Genomic DNA, 19,886 nt, shown 5'->3' with positions numbered 1-19,886 from the left:
GATTATGTTAATATTCCCTTTTTCTTCAGGCTGTGTGTTTACAGTGTGACTTCTTCAACTGGAATGATAATCCTCAATGTGTAACATAATGTAGTTCCTTTGACTTCAATCGTGTAGAGTTGATCTAGGTTTCTGCCATAATCCCCTTTGACTTCAACCTTCCCATGATTCTTAGCATATTTTTCTTAGTTCTACCCTATACAATATTTTCTGTGCAAGTTTCATCTATATTTTATAATACTATTTACCTTAAATTCTTATTTCTATCCTGAATTGTTTTTACCAATGTATTAGCCAAAGTTCTTAACTACATGCAAGGGAATATACTTCATCCTGTTTGAGAGTAATCTACCTATTGAAGGGATAAAGCTATTTCACAGATTAATTAGTAGGATTACAAAAACGAGACCCTAGGCTAAGCTTCTGGGACAGCCTCACACTGGGTAGAACTAGCCGGCATCCATACAGCTGCTTCTACGTGATTGGCAAGCTACAGAAAGAATCAGAGAGGCTGCCATGACAGCTGATGTCTCAAAAAGTAGTTGGGACACTGCTTAATCTGGATGCTCAGTAGCTGCTTTTGCCAGCGCAGTCTTTCACTTTATCAAATGATTCAGCTCCGAAGGGCGATCTTACACAAGGATATCTAATTGATGGAATCTATATTATATGTGGATCCTCAGCTGCAAGGGATTCTGGGAATTGTAGTGTTTGCTTCCCATCCCCAGCAGGCTGGCCATTGCTGGGTAGATAGTTCGTGTGTTAAACTCTGGTATCCAGTGTCAACCAGAAGTACTATTTCCAGCCTTTAATGAACTTTGAAATACAGTATGAGGATTAAATATACTAAACAAATTTGATCATGTAAAGACTTTATCCACGTAATTCACCAAATCTTGTTGAGTTGAGGCCCAGCATCTTTAAAGAGAGTTTTAAAAAGAAAGCTTTTAAAGATGTCTGCTTCTAGCAGAAATGAAAACTCTATGCTTGCTCAACTTGAAAAGGGCTAGTGAGAATAATTTTATCATTACCACTACCATCACTCACAGTATTTGATTTGGTTAATAACCACCCCATTTCATTCCCTTATGATTTGGAACCTATTTGGAAATAACAGGAGTTAGAGAAGAAATTCTCTGCTTTATTATAGGTGCAGAGCTGGATTAGAAAATATAGTTGGAGTTCAAACCAAATCTTTTTTTCCTTTTTCTCATTCCCTCCATAGAATTTGTACAAAAAAGTTACCAAGAGAGCAGCTGAATAACTTAAAACTTTACTGTGTGAGGCATAGATTATTCTTTTCGGCTTAATGCATGGAAAATGCAAGATTGGCAGGCAGAATTCATAGGGCTCACAGGCAGGTGGTTTCTAAAACTGGGATCCAAGAGTGGTAGATTGACCAAGAAAGAGAAACAACACATGAGCATGTAAACTTAGGACATCGACCTTCTCAACTCAAGCTCATAAGAAAATAGCTATCAGACTCTTATCACTTCACCAATCAGATGTCTCCCACTAAAGCAAGAAGCTAGTGAGTGGTAAAGAGGAAAGAGCGACTCCCGCCCTATAAGTTTTTTGAGTCCTTCCAATGTATTCTGCTGATTAGTCACACAATTACGCATTTTATTAGAAAATCCTTCAAGTATAAAGCTGTTATGCTTCCCAAGTACTTGCAAAAAACCCAGATTTCATGGAGATAGTATTTTTTATCATTGCAAAAGAAGGAAAAAATACACAATAGTCCTGCTCAGCAAATAACAGCAAGCAGACTGCTGTTATTTTAATAATTCTCCATGTGTATTTTTGCACAGATTTCCTTAAATGCCTATAAGATGACCATTTCATGTTTTTCAATCACTGATGTTTTTATAAAACAAAAGTAATTTTCAAAGCCACTTATGAGGTCTATTCTTATCTCATTAAAGCAATGAAGTTAAGTGACTTTACATTTACCTCCTTAGTGCAAAGGGAATTTAATTTCCAAACCAGGACCCACAGTGATACCACAGACCCTTTTTCCTTTTCTTGCTTCCATTTAGTTTGGTTTAATATGAACCCAGAATAAAGAGAAAGAAAATAAACCTATGCTAACAACTTCATAGTTACAGCAAAATTAGCTTAGATAATCCTGAAACATTTTCTTCTTTTATAGCAGAATACATCACAAAAACAACACTAATTGAATTGTTTCAGATCTAAATTATCAGGAGGATAGCATAAAAATGTTGATCATCACCAGGGACAATGGTTGCTGATCATGAAAATGCACCTAGAGTCTTAAAATAATGATGGATATCTCCCTTGATTGTACTTTTTTCTCAGTTTTCTTTGACTTTCTGTTTGCCCCTTATATATTTTCCCCCTATTTGCTACCATAATCAGGAGAGCCTTGTATCTTCCACATATCCTGTGACACATGATGTGATGTCTTGCACTATTATTGTTGTTGTTGTTCTAGTGTCTTCCAACCTTTATAAAGCCACGTAGTTAATAAAGGACTTATGTTGTGCATACAGAGATTCTTCTCCAGTAGTTGTATTTTAAACCTTTTAACCCATATTTTAACGAGTAGCTGTAATTTCTAGTTAACATTTGTTCAGTAAACATTAAAGGATGAGGTATTGTGATATTGAGATTTTTTTTAACTCCTCCCTTCATATTAAACATAGTGCTCTAGTAGTACATAGGGAATACTCAAGATCAATATTTGAATCATAGAATTTTAAATATACAATAGAATTTACTAATTTAAGTTATTGGGAAGAGGGCAGGAAACAGACATAGAAAGGTTAAGTGATTTGACCAAGACCCTGAAGCCAGTTATTGACAGTGATTAGTGATATAGCCAAAAGTCAAGCCTTATGATAAATGTCTAACTTTAACTTAGAAATGCAATGATGCCATAGAAGGAAGCCTCTGATGGCATCCTACGGGAAACAAAGTGAGGCGTGAAAGAAGTCTGGTACGTGGGTCCTAACTATAGCTGAAAAAGATATAAAATTGAGCTATAAAGTTATGTATATTAAATAGCTAGAGATCTATATCTATCTGTAAGCTCACAAAAGAATTTTAACACAAATGTCTAAAATCATACTGCTCTTTTTCTTCTGCTTTTAATTTTCATAAAAAATGGGATAGAGGGGCCCCTGGGTGGCTCAGTGGTTGAGCATCTGCGTTTGGTTCAGGGCGTGATCCCGGGGTCCTGGGATCGAGTCCCACATCAGGCTCCCTGCAAGGAGCCACTTCTCCCTCTGCTTATGTCTCTGTTTCTCTCTCTGTATCTCTCATGAATAAATAAAATAAAATCTTTAAAAAAAAGAAAATGTATTAGAATATTTTCTTATGAATCATTAATTAAGATATAACTCAATTTATAGCTCAGAAACTGAGCTGGATATAGTAAAGATCTTAGGTAATAGACAACATTATACCACAAAAGTAGGGACATGGAATTAAATGATCATGATTCAGCCCTATTTTCCTCATATTGAAATAATAATAATGAATCTGACTGTGTTGTTGTTGAATTATATATACTGTATAATGGTTTTATTTATAGTTTATATAATCATATTGATGTGTTCTAATTATATTCATAATATACCATTAAATATTGTGAACATATTATTATAAATAAGATATATTATTTATAAATGTGCTATTTGATTATGTTAACTGTGTTTTCAAAATTGAGACTCAACTAAACTGATAAAATGTTAGATGCTTATAGAAATCTTTTGATACTTTCCATCAAACGCTCCAGAGGAATTAAAACACAAACAGGTTAGAGGGTGGGATTTCAGTATGACAATATTAAAAATGAGACAAGAGGACAAAAAGGCTCCTCCTATGCTCGAATTGTCTACATGAGTATTTCCCCAGAAGACCAATGCATTCATTGATAGTGCATTTGGTGTAAGTTTTGAAAACACATAGTGTTTTTTACTTAGCAGAGTTTCTATTTTACACACTGACTTTTCTGATTCTTAGAGCAATATTTCATGATCTTTCCCATGTGGACTTTTAAGAAATTTGATTTAATAATGTATTATTTGCCTGAATAAGTGATTAAAAAATTTTAAATGCAGTTAAATCAGGTATTTTCCCTCTGTGATATTAAGTAGGTCATATGATTTTTTTCTCAATTTTATTATTAAATTGACCAGGGGTTGGTGATTATATTGACAAAGTAAATGACAAAAAAATCATGCCATATATTTCTGGGTGATCCAAGGGGATCCCTGGGTGGCTCAGTGGTTTGGCTCCTGCCTTTGGCCCGGGGCACTGTCCTGAGGTCCCTGGATCAAGTCTCGAGTCGGGCTCCCGGCATGGAGCCTGCTTCTCCCTCTGCCTGTGTCTCTGCCTCTCTCTCTCTCTGTATGTCTATCATAAATAAATAAATAAATAAATAAATAAATAAATAAATAAATCTTAAAAAAAAAGAAAACACAAAGCAACACCATGATAATTGCTAGCATAATTGAAATACAGTTTAGTTGGAATAAATTTATTTCTATATGACTGAGATGAAGTTTCTTTTTTCTTCTCGTATCCTGTCAAATGAAAATAACTATGCAGATTTTTAGCAAATTTCGAGAGAAGTTTTGGTATGGCCTGAAAAACATAGGCCATACAAAAAATTCATAGAGATGTGTATCATTGATAATCATTTTGAGAACAACTAAAAGCAGTGATTTTTACCTAAATTGACAGTATAATTGGGATAATCTGATAAAAAATATATACCTAATATACAGCTGACTGAATATATCTATATATCTATATCTACATGTTGATCTACATATTATTTATTTTCTATTATTTTTCATGGCCCAGGAAAACAAACCCCTGCTCCCATATCCAAGTCATTTTCTGCTTGTTTAAATGGCTTTAATTTTCCTTTTAGCACTTATCATTACCTGACCTTATAATGTATGTTTATTTTTAAAAATTTTTCCTAAATCCCCAAAGTCTGGAACAGAGGCTTGCATTTAATATGCATTAAATGAATATTTGTTGAATAAATAAAGATGGGGAAAGCGTAAACTAGCTTTGCTTTAAAATCTAAGCTCCAAATAAAAAGCCACAAGGGAAGCAGGAATTACAGGTGTTTATGTTCCATTGAACTTTTTTGCATATTCTCAATTCTGCTTAGTTGTTTTCTTGGGGGAATTCACTGTAATGATGATTAATGATTCCTTTATGAAATGCTGGGTGGGGATATAGTCCAAACTGAGTTAGACTACTAATATATAAAATAATATTTTGTAGTGTTATAGCCATAATTGCCTCTAAAGGCAGTATCGAATAAAATGGAATAATTACAATTTTTGGTGCTAGATAAAACTAGATTGAAATCTTAATTAACTTTATTTTATTATGACCAAAAAATGTAAAAAAAAAAGAAGAGCAGCCAGCCTCCATTTTTATGATAGAAGTGAAAAGAAAAAGGAGTTTAAAATGAGATTTTTTTTTTAGCCAGAAAAGATTATGTCTGGAAGAATTTGAAAACCAATTCAGTGGTAGCTTGCATTTTTTTTAATATGAATTGTCCATGATAAGCTCTAAGGGGAAAGGAGAGAAGACTAGCTGTAAAATTCTTCATATTTGTAAAACTTGTCTTCCCTGAATATGGAAAACGATAGAAAAAAATTAAAAGGCTTATAAGAATGAAATAAATGAGAAAGAAACATGGGGCCCCTGTTGAAAGTAAGATTATAATAGGAAATGAGGAACATTACTAACGTGTTTATATTTGCAAGTTAGGTGATTTCTTAGTATATGGCTGTTCTTAATTCCAGCTGTCTAGCAGAGTTCATGCGTGTAGTATTCGTAGAGATGATTTTAGGTAGGTATATTTTAATTATAACAACAATTGTAACATTCTATTTTTTATTTTTATTTTTTGACATTGGGAAAGGCAATTTAAAGCCTAGATCTGGGATGCCTGTGTGGCTCAGCAGTTGAGCGGTTGCCTTTGGCCCGGGGCATGATCCCAGGATCAGGGATCGAGTCCCACATTGGGCTCCTTGCAGGAAGCCTGCTTCTCCCTCAGCCTGTGTCTCTGCCTCTCTCTGTGTGTCTCTAATAAATAAATAAATAAATAAATGATCTTTAAAAAAAAAAAAAAAAGCCTAGATCTTCTCTATTAAAAAACAAACAGGAATAGCATATTTAGACAACTTCAGATACTACCTATCAGAGGATGGCTTTAACAGATTGTAAAGGTGGCATCTACCTTAGGAGGAACATAATGAGGACTCTTACTTTGAAAAGGGGTCAGAGGAGACTGAACATACAGAAAAATGTTGAGATTCAGTTGCGATGGATCCATGCCAAGTCCCTTGACTCCAGCACGCAGAGGGGAGGTAATGGGCCTGGAAACAGTAGTGGGGAAGCAGAAGCAAACATCACCTATTTTTTAATTTGATATTCAGAGAATTTGATATTTCACATAAATAATTTATCCAATATTTAATTTTAAATCTCATTTTCCTTAATGTTCTAGTGGATTTTGTGAAATATGATTTAACCATTCCTGTGCAAATTATGACACCTATTTCCAAACTGTGCTATCCAAAACCCAGTGTTTTCAGAAACATTTAAAGGATCATTCAAAGAAAACACAGCTTCATGGTTGAATAGTTTGCAGAAATACCGTGCATGCCATTTTTACTGCACATGTTGGAGGATAACAGTGGCTCCATGAAGTCCGTCGAAAGGAAATTTGCTTGACTTTATTTAATTCCATATTTTAAAAATACATTTGATTATAGAACTAATTTTTGTAGAACACATTTGGAAGATACTGATTTTTTAAGGAGCACAGTTTGAGAATTAAGACCATCATTATTAATAACCCTTTATTGCCGTGCTTCTCAAAGTTTAATATGCGTATGAATCTCCTAGGACACTTGGTAGAGTACAGATTCTGCTTCAGCATTTGTTGGAGGTGAGAATGAGATTCTACATTTCTAAGCAGGTCCCTGGTGATGCCCAGCCAGCCTGCCTGGAGTCCGCACTATGAACAGCATGGTTCTGCGGCATCATGGTTCTTTAGTTCTACAGAGATGATGGAGACCCGGAAAGATGTAAAGCCACTTTTACATTAGTGACTGCAGCCTCTTAGGCTAATGATGTGAAAGAGATTGTTAGGATGGAATCTTTTAGTTTCAGCCTTGACTGGCATCAGGATATCAAAGTGAAGGTAAGACAGAAGATAGAGTCCCTCTCACAGAAAAATTACCAGGAAAAGTGATGAAAAGTCTGTTCCACTGCTTCAAGACCACTCTCCTCCAGACCATACATGTGATAAGAAGGTATGGAAAGAGAAGATTCCTGATAGGGCTGGTGTAAGAGAGCTGATGCACCTTAGGGTTAGGGTTAGGGTTAGGGTTAGGGTTAGGGTTAGGGTTAGGGCTAGGGGTTCCTATTCTCCCTCCCTCCCTCTTTCCCTCTCCACCATTTCTTCTTTCTCTTCTTTCTTGTTTGGTTCCTTTATTGTTCCTCCTTTCTTCTTTGTTTTTTTATATGTTATTCAGATTGTTGTCATCTTATTTGTAAAAAAAAAAGACATTTATAGCTACATATCTGGAATATGTACAGACTTTATTGCTATATGTGAATCTGTATCAATAAAGAAATTGTATATTACTCTAATATTTTTGCATTCCTTTAGAGAATTCTTGTACATTGTAGATTTCATTTATGGATGGAGGAATGAAAAGAACAGAATACATATCTTAAAAACCATAAGTTATTTTGGGTGTCTGCTTGTGTGTGTGTGTATTGTCATTCAAGTGCTGAATAAATCCTGATTTTGTGCATTAAGAAAAAATACCGCCCCCCCCCCCAACACACACACACACACACACACGAGTGCCAAGACTTACTTTTGTCCTTTTGGCAGAGTGTGTACTTGCTTTTCTTAGTTCTGACAAATGACAAGGCAGCTTTCTGCCTTTGGAACTATCACCTCTTTGTGAGCTAATAATTATTATGTGTATTTTGGCCGTAGTGTTGGCACCAATTGATTGAGCATTTATTGTGAATCAGAAATCATCTGGTATTTTAAGTATATTAATTTACAAAGGCCTCATTCCTCCCCAGGTGTTGACATAGGCATTTTTATCCCTATTGATAGGAATAAAATGAGATTTGCCATATGTTAGCAAGTCTAAGCCATACCTAGGTTATATAGAGTAGTGAAGCCAGACTTTGAACCCAAGGAGCTAACAAGGCTTGTACCCATAGCAACTATGACAAAGGAGAGTATACACATTTGATATCTTCAAGGAGTCTGTTTCATCCTGCAAGTGAATGTAAATTTGGTGGGGATTTGTTCTCTATTTACAATGCTATTGCAAACATTATACTGTAGTTCTTCCTTTGCCCATTATTTACAATAACTGCAATTTAATATCATCTCAAGAGGTAACATTAAACTATACAGAATCCCCAAGATTAAAGAAAAATATGCTTTGATTTTATTTCTAATTCTTTTTTGGGGATGAGAATTTGAACTATTCTGAGTTTTATGGGTATCCTATATATGTTCATGGACATAAAATTAATTCCCTGTGTCTCAGGGTAGCACAGACATAAAAAGGCCAATTACAATTTTATGAATAGGAAATATAAGATCTGGGGCTTCGATTTTCTCTATTGTTGCATTCTAAATAACAGCACTATTTCTAGGGAATACTTACATCCTTTCTGACACAGAACAACTAGGAACTTTCATTAGAGAAAAATCAAAGCAGATGCAATGTGAGTCCCCATATAGTGCAAGCAATGTTAAAATAGATTCCAAACTGGTGTCTTGTTTTGATGAAAACTCAGAAGACAATTTGGAGACTATTTGTCAGACTCCAGAGACTGAGGCACAGATGGAGTTCTGAATTAAGTGACTTTGTATTTTGAGATTTGAAATGAGCTCTAGTCCCAAATGTATATTTCAATGATTGTGAACTAATTAGATGTGGTAATTGATTATTAAAGAGTTTATAGTCTTAAAATTGTGAGGTTCATAAGTGATAACTTAAACATTTATAACAAAATTAGAAATGTAAACTTTATCTCGATTAATATATATAGATAGAATTGAGCGAACCAAGTTTTGGTTTGATTGGTCACAAAATAGTCTGGATTAGTGAATTTTCCAAAAAGCCAAAGAAAATTCCATGAGTTATCAAAAATTTAAATATTTTAACTAATTTAATATGGAAAACAACAAATTGGCTTCTTGCTTTTCCACTGCACCAAGCAATTTTGAAATGAATGCTATTTAGATTTTTTTGGTTGACCAAAAAACATCCTGAATGCTAATTCATTAATAAGTATTTATTTCATGAATATGTAATGCATACCTACAATATGCCAGACTCTGTTTTTGGTTTTGTCGGCACAAAATACATGTTTCTGCCTTTGGGGAGAGAAAAACACCTACCTAAGTATACATATATATAATATATATCATGTATATATATATTATATATACATTTGTATATATATTATATATATATATTATATATATATAAAGTGGCCTGTATTATAGACTAAAAAATATGGAAGGTCAAGGAAGCTAGAGGTTCCAATTTTCTGTAAGGTCATCAGGAGAGGCCTTACTGAGCAAGTGGTATTTGAAAGAGTTAGCCATACACTATCTAGGAGAGCAGCAACTCAAGCCAAAGGAATTGCAAAGGCTCTGAGGCAGGAGCATATCCAAATAGATCATGGCAAGCACACTGGTGTGGCTCAAAAGAGGACATTGCAGCAGTTTTAGGAGATAATTAGCATCTCTCCAGGTCACGATCCACATTTGTGACAAAGTCCTCACTCCCATGTAGAAGATGGAAGGAGGCATTGCGTTTTGCTAGAAAGTGAATGTATATTTGCTTTAAACTTACTCCTCACGTATACTCATGAATACTATAATTATGTGCAAGAACATTTACTCACGATTGGGTATCTAGAACGCCTCAGGTCTCACTGAGGATTTAGGGGGAAGTAAGGGAGCAAAGCCAGACCACCAGGTTGTGCTTCATCAAAGGTGTGCTGACACTGAGGCAGCAAATGAAGAACAGGTAACAACCCACCCAGGTTACATTCCCTTTGCAGAATCAGGGGGCATTTTCTCTTTCTTCTTATGTGGCTCAGCCCACAAGAGCATCATGCCCTTTGCCCTGTATCACTCACTCAATCTTTACTTCTACTAATCGCTGTAACTCTCAGACTTCCCTAATGCAAGCTGAAGTCCTACCCTGGGGCTGTGGTAGAGCAGGCATCTCCATTTTCCTTCCAGTTTATTTTATTTTATTTTACTTTATTTTATTTTATAAATGAATGATCTTTGATCTGTGTCAAAGATCTTATTCAACTCGTTAACTAATGAGATATGCAGTAGGTGTTACAACTGGTTCAGAGAGAACTCAAGTACCACACAGTTATAGCCAAATGGGGAATGCTGAAATGAATTTATCCTTCTCACTTCTGATTCTTGTGGTTGAGCAGATACATCTGAAGCCAAAGATAAACGTTTTAGGTCCTATGCTAAAATAACTTGGCATAAGTAAACTATATTTTCCTAGATTTCTACCTTGACCGCTAATGTATCTCTTTTTCTATTCTAGAAGAACAAAGACCCTCTTACATCTCCTTGCTGATTATAGCTCCTTTTTTACAATAATTATAGGAATAGTTTGTTGTTAAAATAACTATAGGAATAGCTGATATTTAAGTATCTTCATGTCTGAAACTGTGTCAAGCACTGTACAAATGCTGTGTCTCTATATTTACACAACGTCCCTGTGGGGTCAATGGCACCAACACTCTCCTACTTTTACAGATCAGTAAAGCAAGACTCCACAGGGTCCGTATATTGTCCTAAGTCATGGCAGGTAAGTGGCACGTGTACAAATGTAGTCCACATTGCAAAAAGGTTTATTCTACATTCTCAGAAATGCCTCCTAAGCAGTTAAGGTCCGGGAAGCATCCACATTTTATACCAGTATTCTCTGAACATCTTATCAAAGAGGCTTGGGCTGAAATGGATGAGGTAGGCCAGGCTAGGAGAAGCTAAGATCATGGATCCTGGCTGTGCCTTTTGATCTTAACAAAAATATTTGGAGAACTGAAAATAAAAGGAAGGAAGGAACTTACAAAGATGAGTTAACAAGCTTGATTTGAATTCTGTCAACTGTAGAGAATTAAAAAGACTTTCAGGAGGAAAGTGACCTTGCTCATTAGCATAAATTGAAAATACATAATATATTGGAGCTCTCGTTCTAATTAAGATGGGAAACAGAACAGTGGCAGGCTGATGACACTGGGCATATGAGACATTCTGTTTTATCACATGTAGAAATAGGCCCAGTGATGGCCAGTTAGTTTATGATGGAAACTGATTAGGTCTTACATTTCTTGGCTATGCATATTTGTTCTTTCTCCATTTTATTGTAATGAAATGAAATGTTTTTAGATTTCTCATATATGAAGATGATAAAATTATGACACGTTCAATTAGCATTTTTCTTTTTCTCTTTTTTTTTTTTAAACCATGGAACACCTCACAAATCTGCATGTCATCCTTGCGGAGGGGTCATGCTAATCTCTGTATAGTTCCAATTTTACTATATGTGCTGTGGAAGTGAGCACTCACATTTTTCTTTTAATGGAAAATTAATTCTATAGATCCACAAAGAAATGCTTGTTTTCCTTCTCATTCCTTCCCTAAGTTCTCTTGTGGATACCAGTTGTTTAGACGAACAGAAGGAGCACACTTGCACACACATACACCCCCACACACACACAAATTAGAAGTTGCCAAACTATCAGATGGGAGAGAACCCTGAACTCACAAATTAGAGATTTCTTCCATGTCTTAATGCATTGGTTGGAATTACATTTTATTTTATTTATTCAGGTTATACTTATTTAAAATATATTTATTTATACATAGGTTGATTGTACACGGGTATATTTGTATATAGTTACATTTAATTTGCCATTGAGTATCTGTATGTTTCCAAAGTGTGAAAGTTGGTTTATTAATATGCTCCCAAAATGAATTATTTATTTTTGACCTATATTTTCCAAAGCATATTTTACATGCCTTCAACCACCTTTATTACTTAAAAATCACAGTTCCTAAATCCTAGATGACTTCACTGGATAACAACAATGTAGTTAAGTATCGTACCATACAAATTAGTTTAAAAATTTTTCTAAATGATTTATTCGTTGTAGCTATCATTTAAGGGAAATAATTATAACTTCCATTTTTAAATTTTTGATAGTTTTGTAAGCTTTCAATTTCTGCTGTAACAAAGTAGTGCAAATCTAGTGGCTTATTACAGTGTTACAGTTCTGGAGGCCAGAAATCTGAAATAGGTCTTCTGGAGGTACCATTAAAGGCTGTGTTCCTTCTGTAGTCTCTAGGAAAGAATCTGTTGCAGCCTTCACCAACTTCTAGAGGCTACCTGCATTCTTTTGTTCCTAACAATCCAAACTCCCCTTCCATTATCACAGTCCTCCGACTCTTGGACTCCTACCTTTTTACCCACATGCTTATAAAGACTCGTACAGGAGTAGTCTACATTGCATCCATGTAGATAATCCCAGGTTAATCTTATCATTTCAAAATTCTTTTATTTATTAATATTTATTCACTTATTTATTCATGAGAGAGAGAGAGAGAGAGAGGCAGAGACACAGGAGGAGTGAGAAGCAGGCTCCATGGCAGGAGCCCGATGTGGGACTCAATCCCGGGACTCCAGGGTCGCACCCTGGGCCAAAGGCAGGCACTGAACCACTGAGCCACTCAGGGATCCCTTCATTTCAAAATTCTCAATCACATTTGCAAAGTCTGTTTTTGCCATGTGAGGTAATATACTCATGGGTTTTGGGGATTAGAGTACGGAAATCTGTGAAGAGAGGGGAAGCTTTATTCTCTTTACTACAGTATTATTGTTTTCTATTTTTATCATTCCTTGTACAAACCTTTATCTGTAAGTTTGGAAAATATATTCTGCACCAAATATAATAAGAATTAATGTTCCTTGAATATACTTTTATGTAACTATATAATATTTTAAAAGATTTATTTATTTATTTATTTATTTATTTATTTATTTATTTATTTGAGAGAGAGAGAGAGAGAGATTGCAAGTGAGGGGAAGGGAAGGGGAAAGGAAGAGAGAATCTCAAGCAGATTCCCTGCTGAGCACAAAGCCCAAATGTAAGGCTTCATCTCATAGTGCTGAGATCATGACCTGAGCTGAAATCATGAGTCAGATGCCTACCTGTCTGAGCAACCCACGCACCTCAATATATAACAATATTTTTAATTTTAAAAAAGCTAGTGATTCCATTCCATGCAAATTAAATTTGAATGATGCATGAATTTTGAGTTGCTATTTTTCATTTGCTTGTTTCTTTATTACATTACCATAACTTATGTAGTTTTTAAGACATAAAATATGGCAATTTAGCTACTTTATTGTTCTAAAATGATGACAATTTTTTTGAGTCCATACCCTTTCCAACTCAGATGAAGAGGTATAGTACTAGATCAAATCTAATAAAACAGTTTCTAATTTGATTAACCTCAATTACCTAATATAAATTGAAGCTTTTGCCAAGTACTCTATTGAGATCTCTTCCCATGATTGATTAAAATTTGACCATTAATTCTTTCCCATTCTTCCCATTAAGTGGGAAGTCCATGGCCTCTTTCTCTAAACCTGGGCTAGCTCTGTGACTGACTTTATCAAACTGAATGGAAGAGAAATGATGCCAAAGGATTTCATGTTTGAGCATCAAGAGATTCACAGTTTCCATTATCCCTGCCTTGAACCACTCCCTCCATTATGATGAGTGAATCTTGGTTAGGGTCTTTTAGGATGGCCAGAAGACATCTACTACATTGGTATCAGCAGTTAGCAGAGGATCTTTATTTTTTTATTTTTAAACTTTATTATTTAGATCTGTTTTAGGTTCACATAAAAAATTGAATGAAAAGTAAAGAGAGTTTCCTTACATCCTCTGTCTCCCAGCATGCACAGCCTCCTCCACTAACGACATCCAGCACCAAATAGCACAGTCGTTACAACTAATGAGCCTATATTGAAATGTCATCATCACCAACAGTCCATAGTTTACTTTAGCTTGAATTTTTAGATTTTTATTCTTTTTTCATTGCATGGATGGAAACAAATTTTCAGGTCTTCTGTTATGCCAGTTAAAAATCCCCAGACTCTTGAGACTGCAATTTCTTGTGCTCTATTATGTTTTCTAGTTACCTAGCCTCTCTTCAATTTTGCTCATCATGAACCTTTGAATTTTTTTATTCCCTTCTCATAAAACCTTACATTTTATGTAAGAACACTTGACTTTTGGTGCATATGTTTTAAAAAAAAACTGAGTCTACTCCTTTACTATTCTGAATTAAGGAGTAAGGACTAATCATGCAAGGAATACTTATTATTTGCCTATAATTTCTCAGAATATGTTCACATTTATATCATCTTAAAATGCCTCAGATGAGAAGATCACAAAAATAGTCTCAATAATGAGGTACATCTGGAAAGAAGATTCAAAGTCATTGTAAAAAGGTCGTCAATGCTTTAACTACTTTGGTTAAAAAGAAGAAAATAAACATCAGTACAAATCAAGCTCCCCAAAGGCAACTCTTGCTTATAAGTTAAAGGCATTTGTATACACATCTCTCTCTGATTGCATATGTTGTAATATTGTTTTTATACAAAAGGACATATACTATATATGTTTTTGCTTATAACTTTCTTTATTCACACAAAAATATATGGTTGAGATTTTTCCATGTCAGTGTATAATGTCTTTTATAACTACTGTGTACTTTTAATTTATAAAGGTGACTTTCATTCATGTAGCTATGATAGATTGTTAAGATACTTTCATATTTACATTGTTATAAATAATATTTAGATAAATACTTCTTAAATATAAATTTGTTAGCTTCTGAAGCATGTATAAAACATATTCCCTTAGTGGTGGGACTCACTTTTGCATAAAGATATAAAGACTTATTTAATAAGTAAAGTTGTTATAAGTTGCCCACTTTCACATTTTATTGGATTTCATTTTTGGAGGGATTTCATCATTTTAAAATTATGAATATATTTGCTATCAGTAGATAGTGAATAGATTGATAGATTAATAGATTGATAGATCAATTGAGAGAAGAAAATAATTCTTGAGTGATTTTTCAGGCCTAATATATATTCCCCAATTCTATCATATACTGCCCTTTATAAGAATCCAAGATACCTGCAATAGTAAAATAAGAAAGAACTGATAGATTTTCATGTAAATATAAATACATGAATTACTGACTCAAGTGTAGTTATTGTAGTAATAGTAGTTGCCCTTTGTGTTGAATCTAATTCATTCTATCTTTAAAATTTGAAGCAAATATTAAAATAATTTTAGCTATCCTAAAATTATTTCTTTATCCTCAAATGGAGTATAAAGAATGATGGCTTTCTTTAACTGGATTCTCCATTGCTTTACTTTTTGCCACTTAAGAGAAAACTCAGAGAAAAAATACTTCGATATTTTTCTAGAACCTCTTTAACTGTAACTCAGTTTGGGTCCTCAATAGGAGAACAAATACAGAATTCTCAAAGGTCTTTTTTGTTACTTTATAATACCGAAAAAGAGGCACATATATAAGAACTTTCTCACATGGCTATTAAGGAGCCATCTAGGATGGCAGAGTGATACAATTTTATTGTGAATGAACAGAAGTCACTGGACTTCAGATTTAAAAAAGCAAAACATAATTATAAACAATGCTTGTCAAGGTGCCATTGTCAATTTTAAAAGAATTAATTACAATTTGAGAATGGAAATTATTTAAAAAGAAGAATTGTGCTATGTCATATCCTAAGGATACCTTAAATTGTAAACCAGCCCTACCTAATTATTTGGCATATTTTTTTAAATATTTGAGAAGTCAGTCTTGTGTAGCCTATTGATTGCAGCTATTTGTAAGCAGTAGAAGCAAACTGTAAACTCTAGGTTGTGTTTAAATTCTAAGACATTGACCAGACCCATTGCAAAGCATAAAAGACTTTATCTGTTTCTCCCCAGGAATTACTTCAGGGCTTGGAATAGGGTGAGTTGAGTTTGTATTGGTCCGTCTTTTTAACCAGGCTGCTCTTCAGATAATGCAAGCACTTTAGTCAATAGGACATAGCAGAACCTATTGCTTTGGAGATGTGATTTCTTTTGGAAATGGATGATAAATCATAATTATATAAACTGAGGGAAGACATAACATACCTATCAGCTGCATAATAATTATCATGGCAAGAAGAACCTATTGCATTTGCAAGATTAGAACTAACAGGTTTTTTAGAGTGCAATAAATCAGTTTTGAAAATGCCAAGTCAAATCAGGTATGCTAAGCTATTAAGTAGTGTTTGGTTTACAACAAAACCAGAAATTGAGTTATAGAATTTGCTTTAGACATTTCATTTGCAAAGTACATAAGCAATACTAAAAGATACGATGATTTTCATATGCAACAATTTTAAGCACACATTGGAAAAAAATTCAAACTGCAATGCAAAATAGTACTATTTTTATTTGAAGGGAATAAAATCAATTCACGAAGTTAAATTTTAAAAGTTAATAATCACTCCTATAGTTCTAATATAATATAGGAATTCTACTTTTCTTTATAATTAGATAAAAACATACAACTTAAGCAAATCTATTCAATATGCTCTGCTATGAACTAACTCTGTGACCAAAGGACAGTTATACCCTCTTGGGGAATGGGACATTTTTGCTGTGTCAGTAAGAAGTACTTTTTTTTTTTTTTCTGGTCTTAGTTTTCTATAGATATCCCTATCTATCACTAAAAGTGAAAAATAGCCAACAGGTAAGGCTTTGGACAATCACCTACTTTTAATTCTTTTCATTTGTTCATATGATATGTTGCATACTCTTTCATTAAGGAGGAAAGTTCTTAAACAAACAATACTCTAGACTCTGAGGTCTTTTTTATTGCTAGTATCTATTCTATGTTGCTAAGAACAGTAAGAATGTATCATTATTTCTTAACATATTTTCAAGTTTTGATGTTGGTGAAACCATGCTTTTGAATTTATGTTTTAATTTTTTTCACTTTACATGCTTTCTTATTTCTTAGAGATCAATAATGAAGTCAAACAAAGAAGGATAAAATGATTAGGAAAGGAAAAATTACATTTTTTTGTTGTTTATGGATTGTGGTTTATACTCTGGCCATTCTGTAGAGCATTTTGTTCTTAATAACTGTTGACTGAGGGGATCCCTGGGTGGCTCAGTGGTTTGGCGCCTGCCTTTGGCCCAGGGCGCGATCCTGGAGACCCGGGATCGAATCCCACGTCGGGCTCCCTGCAGGGAGCCTGCTTCTCCCTCTGCCTGTGTCTCTGCCTCTCTCTCTCTCTCTCTCTCTCTCTCTCTCTCTCTGTGTGTGACTATCATAAATAAATAAACAAATTAAAAAAAAAATAACTGTTGACTGAATAACTGATAATAAAGTGGTAGATTTTCACTTGTAAGTAATGTACTTAAATACTTTTTAGGACCTATTGATGGTACTGATTAAATAATGTCTTAATAATGCTCGTTTGTATTTGTTTTGTCCATATCCAATTTTTATATTTGATTACTTTTATATAACTAAAATTTTTCAAACATCTGTAAAAGTAAATGAGAGTGTTTCTTTTATACAAAGTCTGACTATAAAAGAATGTTTTCATGTTTTGGTGTAGTTATATGCCTAATCCTACAAAATAATTACTATAAAAAACTTCAATTTTATTTCAATGAAGCTGTTAGTATTTAAGACATCTTCCTTGAATTTGACTTGTGTGTTTGTACATTATTTGAATATCCACATTGGTGGGCAAATTTGTGGATGTGTTTGATTTTTAAAATAGTAAACTTCTGAGTCCAGAGAACAATGTGGATTATCAAGATGCATTAACCTATTTGTGATGAAGGAGAAACTCTCCAATTCTATAATGGGTTGCTGAATGATTCTGAAAGCATCCAAGGGGAATGAAAACATTGCTTTTATTCTTTGTAGTTAAAGTACAATTTACATGCAGTGAAATGCACAAATCTTAAACAATTTGATGTGTTTTAAGAAATGCTAAATCTATGTAGTCCACATCCCTCATCATTCATTCTGCAAACATTTATTGAAAGCCAAGTGTGACCCCTACTTGGTTCAGGTGCAATTGTGAGTCCAGTCAAATTATCACCCACAAGTATGGGGAGGAAGCCAAGAAAATTTGTTGTTAGGGGTAGAACGTCTTTAATATAAATATTTACAGGAAGGAGAAATAACAAAAGAGTGGATCACTTCTACTTTGGAAAGCAGATTCAGAAAGATGGCCTATTTGAGATGATATTTTGCCCTGCCTCCATGCTGCCATTTCATGAACTGGCAGGGAAAGTGCGGTTTACTTTAAAAATTTTGCATTATAGCAGCAATCTGGGACCAAAGGCTCTTTTTTGAAATAAATTTCTTAGGTTGATTAATGCTTAAATGTCATAATACTTGTTAAATATCATGAGATTCACTGTAATCTCCAAAACAGTTGGGTTTACATCATTAATAATAACATTCTTATAAATTTTATTCCATAGTAACTAAAATTTCCGAATTAAAGTTTTGTTTTATTTTGTTTTGTTTAATTTCAAATGTCAGTTTGCTAGGTCCCATTACACAACATGACAAAATGGTTTCAAATCATTTTGAAACCAAATCAAATCATCTTGTTGCCTAATAAAAAGGCTGTGGTAAGGATAAAACATAAAGTGAAACCTTTTAAGAAAAAATTTCTTTATTACTGATGAATGAAAGGTGTTTTATTATTCCTACCATGTTTGGGCCTGAGAGAGACATTACTGAACAATAAACTGAGAGGTTAGAAAATTAATTCTGCAGCAAATTTAAAATAAACAAGTTAAAAGAGCTTGGAGCTGAAATTTAAAGGTGAGTTCAAAACAAAAACATGATTTTTTTTTTTTTAATTATTAGAGTGAGAAATTTTCCCTGACTAGAAAGCTAAAAACATTAACGATATTACATGAAACAGTTTCAGATACCATAAATGTTAGCATAAGCAGTTTGATACATAAGACTTCATATTAAGAAACTACTAATGAGAGAGGTGCTCTTAGGAATTCTATGCATTAATAAATTGATCTAAATAAATGGCATTTACAGCTTATTACTTATCTGAAAATCATTAAAATTTTAATTATTTAAGAGTGACACTTTTGTTCAAAATTGATTTTTTAGGAAATAATTCAATAGTCAAATTTTACTGAGAGCTGCCATTTTTAAATCAGGAAAAAAAAATCATACTCTAGCTCTGGTCTAAATTTAGCAAAGATTCTTCATCAGAGTTTAATGGCTCAAACTTCAAATTACAGGGACATAGACACAGAGGTTTCACAAAAATAACTCAGCAGAATTGGAACAAAACAAATAGCTCTATTTTATAACCATACATGTTCACTGATGCCATTTTGCCACTTGTAATATCTTAGGCTATTAATAGAAAACTTGTGGATAGCCTGAGGTCATTTCTCACTCTAAATTGTGTTTTTCAACCATGACTGCACATTGGAACCACCTGGGAGTTTTAAAAATTACTGATGTCAGGGTTCCACCCCTGGAGTTTTTGATGTAATTGGTCTGAGATGCAGGTGGACATCAGGACTTCCAGCCAAGGTTGAGAAACACTACTCTAGAGAAACTTGAAATGTGAGAAGCTTGGAAATTTTAAAGAGGCCCCAGAGACAACTCTGCTAAGAAATTACAGGAAAATAACTGCTGT

General features: G+C 34.0%; 1 protein-coding gene and 1 non-coding gene across 2 annotated transcripts in view; one reads left to right on the top strand and one right to left on the bottom strand.

Moving 5' to 3' along the window:
• The window catches only part of GPC5 (glypican 5), a 1,350,080-nt gene that overhangs the window by 558,090 nt on the left and 772,104 nt on the right, over nucleotides 1-19,886 (top strand). The gene's annotated exons all lie outside the window — the stretch shown is intronic.
• Nucleotides 11,552-11,655, bottom strand: LOC121477204. Its single transcript, XR_005984135.1, has one exon. It is a non-coding gene; the product is annotated as a U6 spliceosomal RNA (small nuclear RNA).

This window comes from Vulpes lagopus, chromosome 16 (genome assembly GCF_018345385.1).
Source record: "Vulpes lagopus strain Blue_001 chromosome 16, ASM1834538v1, whole genome shotgun sequence".
Classification (NCBI taxonomy): domain Eukaryota; kingdom Metazoa; phylum Chordata; class Mammalia; order Carnivora; family Canidae; genus Vulpes; species Vulpes lagopus.
This window is presented reverse-complemented; position numbering and strand designations above follow the sequence as displayed.